The sequence below is a fragment of the Cricetulus griseus genome, chromosome 3 (genome assembly GCF_003668045.3).
Source record: "Cricetulus griseus strain 17A/GY chromosome 3, alternate assembly CriGri-PICRH-1.0, whole genome shotgun sequence".
Lineage (NCBI taxonomy): Eukaryota > Metazoa > Chordata > Mammalia > Rodentia > Cricetidae > Cricetulus > Cricetulus griseus.
The window spans coordinates 83,007,791-83,022,771 of NC_048596.1; the positions used below are offsets into that span (position 1 = coordinate 83,007,791).

At 44.0% G+C, this 14,981-nt stretch overlaps 1 protein-coding gene across 1 annotated transcript in view; it reads right to left on the bottom strand.

The window, feature by feature from the left end:
• Xylt1 (xylosyltransferase 1) overlaps positions 1-14,981 on the bottom strand; it is a 287,358-nt gene that overhangs the window by 41,993 nt on the left and 230,384 nt on the right. The window lies entirely within an intron of this gene.

The window sequence follows — 14,981 nt, forward strand, 5'->3', positions numbered from 1 at the left end:
ATAGTCAGGAGCAGACAGAAGTGAATGCATGCATGCTCATTTGCTTTCTTGACTCATCATCATGCTCCGCCTTGTTTCTCCACTGTTAGTTATACAGGTCAGGACCTCCCCCCCCACCCCCAGTGAACAGGGACACACATAGTGGGCTGGGTCCTCCCACGTCAATTAACTTGATTTTGACTATGCCTGCTCCCAGATATGACACAGGCCAACCCAATATAAGCAATCTTTCATTACAACTGTCTTCCCAGGTGACTCTAGGGTTTTTCAAGTTGACAATTACAGTTAACCAGAACAGGCTGTTTGTGCATCTCTCTCACACTTACTCCATTGTGCAAGGAACTCTGAGGACAGCCTAGTGTCTTACATGCTTTATTTCTATGCTAGGCATTGGGCATGGCCGACAATAGTCATCAGTATACCTAATGTCATATACAGAACAGTCTAAGGGCTTTTGCACTTGCTGGGCCTGGATCATTTTGTCCTATATCTTTTCATTTATGGCCTGCTCTTCTCATTTAGGTCTTTCAAATGTCTTTTCTTCAAATAGGGAATTTTTTTTCTGGCCATTCCATCTACAGTAGTAGTTCCTGCCTCCTTCATCACACCTTTATCACATCACAATGCTGACTTGACTACTTTATCACCATTTGAAAGTACTCTCTTGGTTTCCTTAGAATATAAGGTCCACAAGGAGGGAATCTAGTCAGATTTGCTGGTTCTTGGAACACAGTAGGACCTACACTAATGTCTGGTGAATGAATGAATGAATGAATGATAATGAAGGAATGCACGAATCAAGGTGAACTAATTTAGAATCGACTCCTTCAGTGCACAGTGAGCAGTGAATGAATCTGAGTGCTTGATAACCACTGGGCTGTGGATTGAGAGAGCTTTAAAAAATATGAAGCGCCTTGCAAACGGATGACATTGTTCCCAGCATTGTTATCCCAAATTTATCACCATCAATCTCGGCGTTCACAGTGCCGTCACAGCTAATCAGCTTGTGCATACAGCTGTGACAGTATTTTAAAAGGCAGTCACACAGGTCTCCATCTGCCAGAGATGCAGTCGCCTCTTCCACTGAATAAACCCAAACAGGTAAATGGTGCTGATGTGACAGCTCCTCTGTCACCAGGCTGCTCTGCTTGGGGGATTGTTCCTTAGAGAGCAGGGGCTTACCACTCTTCCTGATTGGGTGAGGCAGGAAGAAAGAGGCTCCAGTCCACAGTGAGGCTGGACTCTTTCTTTTGCATGTGTATGGTGTATGTGTGTGGCGCACATGTGGGGGTGTGTTGCTTCTGTGTGTCTGTGAAAGTTAGTGCAAACACATGTGTCATGGCCTGTGCATGGAGGTCAGAGGACAACCTTGGGTGTTAGTCACTCACCCTCTACCTTGTTTGAGGCAGGGTCTCTAGTTTGTCACTGTGCACACTCGTCTGGCTGCCCTGTGAGCTCCTAGAGAGTTGCCTGTGACTATCTTCCATCTCACAATCCAAGTGCTGGGTTACGGATGCTCACCACTGCTTCTGTCTTTCTGTGGGTGCCACAGTTTTAAACTTAGGTCCTCATGCTTGAGTAACACATGCTTTGTCTACTGTGCCGTCTCCCTAACCCCAATGCTGGACTAAAGAGAAGCAGGGCAATAGCTTAGAAAGCAATGTCTAAGTTCCAGAAACAAAAGGATCCGGAAGTGAATTCCAGCTGCACTGTCACAGCTCACCACGTGTCTAGAGAATGAACAAGCCACCAGACCCTCTGAACAGTGGCCCTCTGTAAACTCATTTCCTCCTGGACACTCAGATTTAAAGCACTGAGCATACAACAGGTTCACCATGCAGTTTCACCAGGAGGATGTGTAGATTTAAAGGCACACAGTAGGTACACATTCAATTTCTACCTCTCAGTTGCCTGTTCCATTCTACCCTCAGCCCTCAACTCCTCTCTATTTCTTTGCCATTCTGCAGTAGCGCCACTCATTGGATGGTGTATGTTGAAAAACTCATAATTCTGGATGGGTGGAAAGGATGGAACAGGACAGTTAAAGAGATACTGAGGTGAAAATAAATGTGACCAATGTCCCGGCCTCTTAATGAAATAAAAACTAATTAGAAGCCCATCATACTGGGTGGCAAGATGCCAGAAGAGCCTCCTGCATCTGAAGCCTGGTAAAATCAAATGTACCCTGGATGCAGCTCTCTCGTGATGTACACAGAGGTGAATCCTAGGGATAGACCCAAAAGGCCAACCTTCATGTGTCTGGACAGTGATAATCAAGGTGGTCAAGGTTCCCAAGATTCCTGTGGCCTGATGCTAAAAAGGACCTCCAAGGAGCTGCTAGGATAAGCAGCAATGCAATGTCCTTTTAAAAGAAAATCAGGCAATGTCTTTACCGGCCATCCAGAGGCCCACTACATCTTCTCGCCTCAGCCACTCTTATTTACCAAACCCCTTGCCACACTCTGTGACAGTTCATTATTGTCGTCCTGATGAATAAAAGGACAAGTTAACCTTTGAATGGGTCTCCCGCAGAAGGAATAATAAACAGGGTCTCTTGGGAAGCTTGGGCAGGAGGATTGAAGGGGCCAAGGCCAAGCTCCAGGAACCCCCTCTGGGAAGTCTTAGGCCTCCCAGGGTCAGCCTGCTGTGGCTCCATTTGGCAATCCCAGAAAGCATCTTTCAGGGCTGGAGCTGGGACCATTTTCGCATTTCCCGCTTCACCGGCTCCCCATCGGATGGGGATGAATAGGCATTTAGCGAATTTACTTAGCGATGCTTCCACATGAAGTCATTTCAAAAGATGACATCTTAGGGGGAGGGAGGGTGGTCGGGCAGGGGCTTTCCACACTGGGACCTATGCATAAAGCCTCCTTTCAAAGCAAAGCCCCCTGTGTTTGGTGAGTGCCCTTGCTGGATTGGCTGGAAGGGTGGGGTGAGGGGGACTACTGCTTACTCCATCTGGCCAGGGAACCCTGTAGCTCCTTGCCTACCCCCTCTTTGTAAAATGCCTGCTGAAATGTTAAATTCTGGTCAGCCAATCTCTGTTCCTGCTCAGAAAGGAGATGGGATTTGGCTGGGGACCAATTCTCCCGATTGCTCCTTTCAGGCTCCTGTCAATAATTGCCTACATATTTAGTTCACTCCAGATAATGAACAGATTGTGATCTGCTGACATTTTACCCCATTCCAGTCTTGCTGGCTTACACACGCACACACATGTACACACACACACATGACACACACACACACCCACACACACACACACACACACACACACTTTAATAGAACAGTCTTTCTCTATGCAGCTCCCATTGCTAGTCTTTGGGACCTGTGTAGCCAGTTCCATCTTCTGCTGACATGATCACAAGTTATTCACAGGTCAGTCTATCTCTTGTCGATTGATGGTGTCCATTGCTACAATCATGAGGGCCATGGAAAATATCTACTTCAATATGTAATGTATAAGTAAATGCTGAAGCCAGCTTATTGGTGACCACATGGGAATCAGGAGTGAATGCATAAATAAGAGAGTCCATAAAATAAGGCCCCAGATCATGACCATCATTGGCCATGTACCATAATCTAGCTTCAAGGCATATACTTGCTGTGTTTTTACTTCATTTGATATTTATGATGATACCATACAGTGAGTTTTGTTCTCATCTGACAGACTGGATGGCTAGACTTTGAGACATTAGGTCATGAAGGAAAGTGCAGAACCAGGCTCAGGACCTGGTTTCAAAGTTACAGCTGGTACTCTTGATAAATAACCCACTCTGCAAAGGGTGGAAGGATGGGTGAATTCCATCTCAGGAGTAAAAGAAAAACTACAGGTACAGGAAGGGACAATGCTTGTAGTCTGGTCTTCAAATCAGAGGCCACTAAGAGAAACACTGCACCTGCAGCTTGAGAGATAGCTCAGTGGTTAGGAGCACTGGTGCTCTTGCAGATGATAGGATTCAGTTTCTGGCAACTTCATGGTAGCTCACAACCATCTATAACTCCAGTTCCAAGGGATATGACACCCCCTTTTTCTGGCCCCCATAGGCACTGAACACATGTGGTATAAATATACACAGTCAAAACATTCATACACATAAAATAAAAAATTAAATCTTTAAGAAAGAGAAAGAAACACTGTATCTCAGGCCTCATCCAAGACCTACTGAGATAAACTAGACTTCTGTTCTCTTTTTGAGAGAGAGAGAGAGAGAGAGAGAGAGAGAGAGAGAGAGAGAGAGAGTGTGTGTGTGTGTGTGTGTGTGTGTACGGTATGGAGGTCAGAGGTCAGCCTCAGATGTCACTCCTTTGGCACTGTTCACCTTGCTTTTGTTTGTTTTTTTGGGGGGTGGACAGGGTCTATCATCAGACAGGAAGTAGACTGTCTGGGCCAGTGAGCCCCAGGGATCTGCCTGTCTTCATTTTCGGAGTGCGATGATTACAAGCATGCATGGCCACACCTGCTGGGGATTGACCTCAGGTCCACATGCAGCAAACACTGACCCATATCCCTGGCTTGGGATCAGTTTGACTTCCTGTGGTTTCTATGTGATATATACCCCCCTTGTCAGTTCAAGAAGCTCTGCTCTGCTGAGTTTGAAGAGCAGTGACTATTCTCTTCTTTCCACTGGTCCCTGAGGGCCCTTCTGGATGCCTATGCTTACAGGGAGTTCCTTTCATCTATGTAAGGCATAAACCTCAGGTGTTGGAAGTATTAAATAGAACCATGCATGTAAGAACTCTGTAATATCACCTGACACAGGGTAAGTCTTTGACAAATGTTAGCTGTCATTTAATAGTATCGTCGCCATCTCAAACATCAGATACTTAAGACATTTTGATCCAGGGAAAGCAATCAAAGGACCCAACTTGACTCCAACTTGGAGGGCTTCCTGAGCTTAAGACCCATAGAATATTCTGCAGAGCATAAAGAAGGAAATAATTCTTTCAGGGGATTTGTCCTCATCTTTCCACTGCTGTAAAAGTTAGGAGATGTCTCCTAGAGGACATGACACCACTTTGTCGGCCACGACTCTGAATATAGAGACATGTATGATGAGGGGAACAGCTCTGACATTCCCTCGGCCACCAGAATCCCAGGTTCCTGAAAGAAAGTTACAGAGTCCTGAAAGAAAGGTATAGAGTCAGGGCCATGCAAGGCTGGTGTGCTGACAGTGATTGATAGGTGGGAAGAAGACTGGGATCTGCTCAGTCTCTACTGGGAAAGAGTGCAGAACAGGTCCATTTGCACATCCTTCCAACATTGTTCTCATTCCAAACCAGTTCCCAAGGCTGGATACTGCAAGGGACCTCTAAATGGCACCTACAATATCAGGGTGAAGCTGGTAGACTGAAGTCAGGGGGATACACACACAGGACATTTGTGGGTGTTGGAATTCAACACCACAGCACTGGGTTTGGACTGCGGTGGACTGACCATTATGTGGCAGAAATATACATGCCAGGTGTGTGTGTGTGTGTGTGTGTGTGTGTGTGTGTGTGTGTGTGTGTGTGTGTAGAGTGGTGAGTTGAGGAAAAAGGAGTTGGAGGCATTTTTATTCTGAGCTCTGAATGAATGGTATTGCTTCAATGTCTAGCTCTAGTATTGTATATCATCCATCATTTCTTTATATGCACATTTAGAGTATGTGTTTGTTGCATACTAGGCAAGAGCTGTACCATTGATCTATCTCCCCAGTCCTGCCTGTTTAATTCAGACATCATTTTAGTTTTGTCCTAAGCAACAATATTCACAGCACTTGATGTTCTCATCTTTGTCCCATCTTCTTCGTTTTTGTAGTTTTGATAATTCACTATTTCTAGAAGTTGAACTATAGAGAATTTATCTTCGTGCAAACAGTTTGCTGGATTTCATTTGTGCTGAAGTGTGTAGGTTGAAATTTTGTTCCTTTTTAAGGCTGAATAATATTCCAATCTGGCACACCACATTTGTGATTTTTTTTTTAAAAAGTTATACATGAAAACACAACAATCACTCCTCTACACACATTCTAAGCAAACTCAGCAATTTTGGTTGTCAACAGAGACTCAACTGCTCTTACTAATGGAGTCCCAGGATATGATATTCTAATTTTAAGACTGGGTGGTTCTTGGTAAATGAAAATGAGTTCTTACCCCAAATACAAGGCTCCACTAAAGGGTGTGTATCTGCTGAAGGAAAAAGGAACACACTACAGGGGTAAAAAGTTGATCCCTTTATGAAAAGCCAAGAATTCAGGAAGCAGTGAGGGAGTGGTAACAGTGACTTTTATAATGCTGTGTGTTCAAACACACATGTGTGTGGGTTCATGTGTCTCTGCATGCATAGATGCCAGAGGAGGAGGATTTCAGGATAGTCTCTTATTGCGCTGTCTTATTCCTCTGAGACAGGGTCTCTTGATGAACCTGGAGCTTGATATTTTCCATCTAGATTGGCAGCCAGCAAGCCCCAGAGACCCTATTGTGTCTGCCCAGTCAAGCACTGGGGATACAAATATGTTTGTGGCTATGCCCAGCTTTTTACATGGGTGCTGCAATCTGAATGCAGATCCTCATGTTTGCACAGCAAGCACTCTTACTCATCGAGCCTCTCTCTTACTCCCTACTCCTTTAAAGTCATTCATTGTGGAAGTTTAAATTGCAGTGGAATGAAGAACTGGCTATCTGGCATGAATGTGGGACAGAGATGCTAACTGTAAAAGTGGTGGATAGGGCATCCTAGAGAGACTAACAGGCACTTGGCAGTGAGGGTGGTCTGGCCAGGGTAGGCTGGCCAGGCTGGGGTCAAGGCTTCTTCCTTTCTCATAGTATCAACAAAGAAAGGGATCCTAGAGAACTATATCACCTCATAGCAAGGTGTAAATGACCTATTGCTGGACTGGGGTGTGGGGTGTGGGGTGTGGGGTGTGGGGTGTGGGGTGTGGGCAGAACTATCCAACATGCCTGGGGCAGCTGGTACCTATCTGTTAGGTAACAACTCTGGGGTTTCCCATCCCGATGGAGGAGCAGGATCTTGGACACCTGGCTACAGTCACACAAGGGAAGAAACTTTGGGTCTAGATCCCTTCACAGTTCCTCCAGAACTAGCACATTGTAGGTGGTCACAAATATTCAATGCTATGCGTGTGAAGTACCCAAGGATGTGGCATCATACCAGCTCAGCTTTTGCTCTGCCCTTGTCACAGGTCTGTCCCATTGACATGAGGTCATTCCATACTTGTTTGTCAGAAGGACAGATGCCCTGAAATCCAATAACACCATCCCTCGATTTTGCATCCCAGCTTTCGCCGACTCCAGAAATTCACCTCTGTGTCTCTGCACAGAGAACTAGGGGGAGACTTAAGACAATGAATCCCAAGTTCAGGTAACTTGTGAGAATATGCATAGTAACAACACTCATAGAACCATCTCCTTTTCCTTTCTTACCTACTGCTAAGTGATCATCTCTTTAAATGTCATTATAACCCTATGCAGCAGGTGCTTCTTCTATGGAATGAAGCATGTCTGGAAATGAGGCAGTGGCTGTGTAAAGTCTTAGGGAAGGCTGAATGAAGTTGAAGACCTCAGCACCCTGCAGCAGTCAAGCAGTGTCAATTCCACTTTACACTTGGTGTGCAAGGTTCAGCAATGTGGTTGTTTCTTTAGAAACAGGACAATAACCACCTTCCAAAGCCTAATGCTTCCTTTTGAGGGTGAACATAGTAGCATAGCAGAAGTTGACATAGACACAGTTCACCTAAAACTAAAACCTGCCATCTCTATTTCTCCTGTAGTAGTCCATCACCTGACTGGATTGAGGCCTCTCTGTTAACATGATTTATTTTGGGGTTTATAGGAAGTTGAGGCAATTCCATGCCTCTTTCCTCAAAGCTCCTGATGTTTTTGACACAGACATTAATGACATCTTCTTCCTATGAGGGAAATATGGAAACCCAGGATTCCAGAACAGAAAAGGGAAGTTTGAGGCTGTCTGAAGACCAGCAGAAGCAAAGGAATCAGAAAATAAAGCCAGCCCCAGATACAGATGTAATCAAGCTTCTCATAGAAGATACTCTGGGATTGTTTGTAAAGTTCTGGGTGCTGTATTTGTTCCTGAACATCATAGGCATAACAACAGTACCATGGGCACCCAGGAAAAATGAGCAGGGTGACATACCATCCTGCCCCCAGACTCTGCTCTCTCTCACTAGATATTCACTGAATCTTTCTAAAACTTGAGTTTTGTGTTACTTCTTCTACCTACTGCCCTTTGGGGACTCTCCATCAGGAGTATGCCAGTGTGCTAACTGCTTGGCAAGGTACACAAGCTACTCACAGTCAGTCTGCCCACTCTAACTTTGGGCTACTTGACTTGAAGCTTTCTAAGCTTCCCTGACAGGTCCTTCCTGCGCCACACACATGTGGTGACAGGAATGGGTGACAGCCCCGGTCATGATACAACAAGGTCCTTGTGATATGGGCGAGTGGCAAAGAATGAAAGGAATCATGAGACATACTCCCAAAGCACACCAGTGAGACCGTGGGGGACAGTCCCTTCTCTACACAGGCAGCAGTCTGGAGAGCCACCTGGATAATAAAACCCAATCACTGTTAATTGGATTTACCTTTTTGTTACTTACAAAAATGATGTGGCACTAAAACATGCTCATTGCATTTGAAGGGACCTGCAAATCATTTTGCAAAGCTTCGACGTGTTCACAGAGCATTTGAGAGAAACACATTTCTCATTTTAAACACACATATGCCACCTGAAGAGGCTGTTTATCGATGTTCCATCAGTGAGAACACTGAACACATCAGTCCTTCCTCAAGATGGCTGTAATGGAAAGGTGACTGACAGGAATCAGCACCAAGAGGCCCAGTTGGATTCAAGGCTGCTAGAATCGTGAGCAAATTTTCTGCTGTGGTAGCACATGCCTGTGATACCAGTACTCTTGAAGTTGTGGTGAGGTGATGGCATGAGGCCAGCCTGGGCTATGTAGCGAGACCCTGTTTCCAAACAAATAAAATACTTAAATATGCCATTCAGCCTAGTTTGGATATATACACACATATACACAAAGCACATACATGTGTGAATGAAGTCAATTTGTTAGTTACATATTGATTCTCTTTAATCTGGTTGTCTTCATATGTTATGAGATATACCAAATAAGCAAAATATTTGATTAGACAAATTCTACCTTCTCATATGTCCTAGTTAGCTTTCACCTGTCAAATTGACACAGCTTAGAATCATCTGAGGAAGGAATCTCAGTTGAGGGACTGGCCTGTAGGCACATCTATATGGGTGACTGTTTTGACCATTAATTGATGTAGGTCAGGTGACCCTGGGTTGTATAAGAAAGCTAGCCAAGCATGAGTCTGCTACCAGCCAGAAAGAGCATTCCTCCACATATTTTGCTTCTAGCTCTTGTGTGAGTTCCTGACCTTATTTCCTTCAAAGATGAACTGTGACCTGTAAGCTGACAACAAAAAAAAATCCCTTTTCTCTACAAGTTGCTATTGGCCACAGTGTTTTACTGCAGCAATCAAAATTCTGCATCAGGTTTCAAGCTCCTTTTTTAGTCCATCGCTCAGCACAAGTGCTCCATTCCAGAATGAGATTCATTCTATGCTGTCTCCTATGTAGGGAATGCTCTTTCTTTTGTTTGCCTGATGAAGTCTGGATTGTGTGTGCAAGAACTAGACTAGTGTTCATATGCTATTTCAACTGAGAAGGGCTAGACAGAATGGCTACTCAGCTATGTTGAATTGTATTGATGAACTCAGCTTTCTTTTGGTGGTGTGGCTGAGAACAGGTAATTTTTCACCATTCACACTCCTCTGAGTTTGTTAAATAATGACCTACTACAATCATCGGTCCATCTCAATGCTACCACAAAAGTACTTCTGTAGTTACAGCCATTTACACAGTAGAATTTGGAGCTGGTGTTGTAATACAGAGCTGATGTCAGAAAGAGTTAAGTTTATAGTTCTACTATTTGGCTGTGCAGCTGTGAGCATGTCATCTTAGCTGCTTAATACTTGATGTCCTCATATTTACAACTAGGAGTGATAATACATCCTGCCTCATAGAACAGATAGAAGATTTGATGAAACAAGAAGGAATTCTGTTGCTCACACAAAATTGGTACCAGAAGTGGTGCAGTGAATGTTAGCCATGGAAATACCACAGAGATATGATATCAGCTGGGTAACCTAGCCCACAGAATGCTATATGTTATTATCACCACTATTGTAGTAGAAGTAGGTCTGTACTGAGCTAACTCCCAGAACACAGGACAGGGTCAGTTTGGATAACAGCCTAAGGTGGGGCTGAGCTCAAAGAGCAGGTGATTCTCCACCACTCACCTGCCTTCCTTGGGCAGCCTGTCAGGTCCACCAGCCTGTCTGAATTGAATCAAGGTCACAAGGTCTCCAAATGCAGAGAGAAGGCTACACTTTCATAGAAAACAAACCCCGTTGCCACCTCTGCAGACTTTGTGCAGACATTGGTGTTTGCTTCAGAGATTCTGGTGGACAAGAAATGTTGCATCTAGTATGATCTCTACTGACAAGTTCTCATCGATGTTTGTTTACCTCAGAGCTGAAGAGAAAATTTAAAAGATCAAACTGTGTGAGTGGAGGATACAGTTCTTGGGTAGGTAATATGACAGTTCTCAGGGACAGAACATTTTAGATATTTTACAAAAAGAATCCATCAGATCCATCAGTGGTTATTAGATGCACTTCTCACACTCCAACTTCTGCCAGGTAGCTGGGTCCTGAGGACATCTGGCCTGAGGCTTCTTTGTAGACTGTACATTTCTATCCATTTCTACACTGGGGTATGGGATAAATTTATATCGAGTAAAAAGGATTTAGAGGACTAAAAACAAAAGTCCAGCATCAATAAGAGTCTAACTCTCTCTCTCTTTTGAAAGAAGGAAGATGACAAATTATCCCTCTGAGCAGTATTATTTTCTCCTGAACACAGGGGATCATTATATAACATGGAAGACATGACAGTGTTTAGGGTGAAAGGGAGATTCTGTCAGCACTGTCAGCATGGGCACCTGGAACACAGAACGCATTCCATGCGTGTTAGTCCTGGTCTTTCTGTGCATTAGATTGCCCTTCTTTGTCTTCCACTCCATGGCCTAGCTGCTCAATGTCTACAGTCACTGGAACCTTTCTGTCAGCTGTGTGCTCTCTGCTCTCCTGGAAAGTGTGGTTTCCCAGCCTCTTGACAGGCCAGGCTCTGACCCCGGCATATGGTAAGCATATGCTCTGTGCCTCCAACTGTGCTTTCTGGCTTCAGAAACGAATTCTGCTTTCTTTTACTGGGTTCCTCTTGAGTTGGATGGAGCCATTTCCACAGGAAAATTGAGCCCTGGTTGTTTGATTGGCTGTGAACTCACATATCCTGGTCTTTTGGTCAAAGTTACTCACTTACAGGAATGTCTATCCCTTCCAAAAGAGTTATTTACTCAGAGTCAGTATCTTAGCCTGGTTCCTTGTGTGGCTCCACGGCAACCTACAGAACGTTTACTATCAACAAAAAAATTTAATAAATGTCATCAGGTGCCATATCAGAGACCTGTGTTAAGAAAGCAGTGCTTCAAGTGCATTGATCCTTGATGAGTTATTTTTATATATCTCTGGGTATTTACATGGCTGTATTGGGAGGGTTACACAGTAAATTGAAAAGCAGAGCATATGCCAGATGAAGAACACTTGTTTTGTTCTTGCTGCTGTAATCTCATTAATTCCTTCAGCAAACATGAATGTTAGACTTAATGTGGGTTGGGAAGTGTTGAAGATGCTGACAGAACAGTCACAATGAGAGGCCCCATGAGAACAGGATCTGATATTGCAGACCCTGGATTACTTTATCTCTTCCATATCAAGAATGGGACTAGTTTATGAACGTCCTTGCAAGAGCCAAGATCTGATTGTGTTCTCCATAACACGAGGGGGGTCTGTAGCAGAGAAAAGGCTAGCAGATACAGCAGATATTCTGTACCCAATCTGGACATAGCATATAGTAGTTGCTTGAAGCACACAGAAATGTTGGATGATATTCCCAGGGCTGTGCCAGGTGCCTGAGATGGTACTTAAGAACTTGAATTGGGTTCATTTTATGCTGAAGAAAATACATGGGCAGGTCTAGTAGAGATGAGGCAAGTGAGTGACAGCCAGGTGAGCCGCTATACTGTAGGAACACTGCAGTGATCTGACCTATGTTTGAAACTTGCCTCTACCACTGTCTTGCAGGTTACTTTTCTCTTCTAAGCCTTGATTTTCTTGTAGGTGTCGGGCCAAGATTGAATGAGCTCCTGTGTATGAAAGGCCCAACTCCTTGATTATGATAGCTCTTCTTGATTCTGAGAGAGGAAGGAGGATGGCTGGCTCCATTCTGCCTGACCCAGCATACCATGCTATGACACACAGACATTAAGGAAACCATGGTAGTCTTTCAAGTGTCTACAGACTAAGAAGCAACCTGAGCCCAGTGTCTGTCATGGGTCCAGCAATAATGGCCTCACATGTATATATGTGTATATGTTGTAAATATTCACAAACATCCCGGAAGCCAGGCCTCTAAAGAGGGGATTGAAACCATTCTCTTCCTACATTATCTTCTTACTGTTTCTCCCTTTTCCTCTTAGGTAGCTAAACCACATATACTAAAACATCATCCTTTGCAAAAGAATGAAGAAACATGCTTGCAAACAAGACTTCTATGACAATATTCATAGCAGCACTATTCAAAAGGTGGGAACAACCCAAACATTCATCAATGTATACAGGTGGATGAACAGATTGTAGTATAGCCACTTAATGGAATATTATTCACCTATAAATGGAACGAAATACAAATAATTGGCACAACATGGATTAATCTTGCATGTGTTACATTAAGTGAAAGAAGCTAGACAGATACAGAAAACCACAAATATGATTTGATTATTATGAAATATTCAGTAACCAAATCTTGGTGGATCCCAGGGTTTGGGAAGGGGAGATTATGAGAGTGTCTGCTAGATGGGTAACTGTTTTTTTTTTTTATGTGATTAAAATGCCCAGAACAAGAGACGATGCTGGCTGCACAATAATGAATTTTCTAAATGTCATGAAGTAGGTTTTATGTTGTGTGTACTTTGCCACAACAAATAGAGAGTAGTTGAACCTAAACAATTCAAAATGGAAAAAAGGCCACCAGTGCATAGCTGCAATAATGACCACAGTGCAGCATGCGTGGCAGGCATATGTGACATACATTATGAGTTGAATATTCACAGCATGTCAGGTGGGCAGTGTGAGCCTCTCCTACAGCAGAGCAAATGCAGCTTCCCAGCACGAGGGCAACTGTGTCACAGTGAGAGTGATGACAGTAACGTGTAAATGTGGAGCATGCACTTATATGCTCCTGGCTGTTATGTTCTCTCCTTTATCCTCCCTAAAACCCTCCAAGATCAGTGCTGCTGTTTAAACCCATGTTACAGAGGAAGAAGTAAAGAAGGACTTAAGGACATATCCCCTCCTAGAAAGACTACCTGTAAACAAGAATAGAGAGTTAGAGCAGACCACCTGAACTCAGACTGTCTTGAATACAGAGGTCTGAGGACCACTTGGTTTAGTTAATGAAAACTGAAGGGAAGGTGGGCAGCTGATTTCCTGTCTCTCAGAGGACAGGGATTGATGAACACCTACCACAGGACATCAAGTGATTCAGACTCTGTCTCGGGCTGCATGAAGCCTGCATGCAGCCAGGCAGGCTTGATGCCAGGAGGTCGTATGTCTCCCTGGGCTCCCTGACAGGCTTCTAGGCACTATTCAGGCTCCTCTAGCTAAGCAGAGAAGCAGCTGAGCCAACTGCAGGATTTATGGAAACTGAGCATGGCTCATTGTCCTTTTGAAATGGAACCTCTGGCTCTTCTGATGTCTTCTGATTTTAGTGGTGAGATCTGAAAATGCCTCTAGCAGGGACAATTAGGTAAAACCAAACCTGTAGGTCCCCAACTCAGGGATATTTTCACCAACTCTGGTTTAAAAATGTGCAGCAACACATCACATCAGCATCTCTTTCACTGCTGAGACAATAATCACCAAAGTCTCTATGGGGTTGTAAGGGACATCCAGGGTGCTCATGCCTGCTTTCATTCTTGTGCCAGGTGCAGTGGCAGGCACTGAAGACATCATAGTGGGTGGAACAGATGTGTTCTTTGCCCTTGAAGACCCTCTGATGTAGTAGGGCTATCACTCTGAGACACTGTCATTGTTACTTGCTGACACTACCCTCTCTGAGCTAAGCAGGTGCCTCAGACATGCCAGCTTAATCCTCACAGCAAAAGCAGAGGTAGGTAACCAGGCTAATCCCATTCTTAGGTGAGCAAACTGAGGCAAAGGGTGATCAAGTAATTTGCCCAAGTATACACAACCAGCGAATGTGACAGACACCCGAAGCTTAAACTTTGACCCTACTGTCTATGCAAACCCATCTTTGGTTACACTTTCCTGATGGCCTGAGCACTTGAGAAATTCTGCCTGGGGGGAAAGAATTTCTTTGAGAAATACTATAAAAATTTAGTATCTTCATATAAAAGATAGTTTATTTATTTTTTCTATCCCAAATGCCCATATTTAATTTTTACTAATTATGTTTTCATTTATTTTCTGTCCCTATTCAATTTTCCCTCCCCCCTCTCCTCCCATTCCCTCCCCCTGCCTCCCATATGCCCCCCCCATCTACTCCTGTTCAGAAAGGGGCAGATTGGAAGAATTTTTAGGTTAGGATTATTATTTTTTTTTAATCTGGGGGAACAAGGTGCATAAAATATCAGCTGCTACAGATAATCCCAACACAGGAAAGAATAGGATGTAGAGCATAGCCTACATCCCCCAGCACAGCCTGTGCTATGTGATATATAGCTACTTGTATAGTCTGGGCTGTACTGTGCATATCCACCCTCATAGCCTGGACTATACTGTATTTA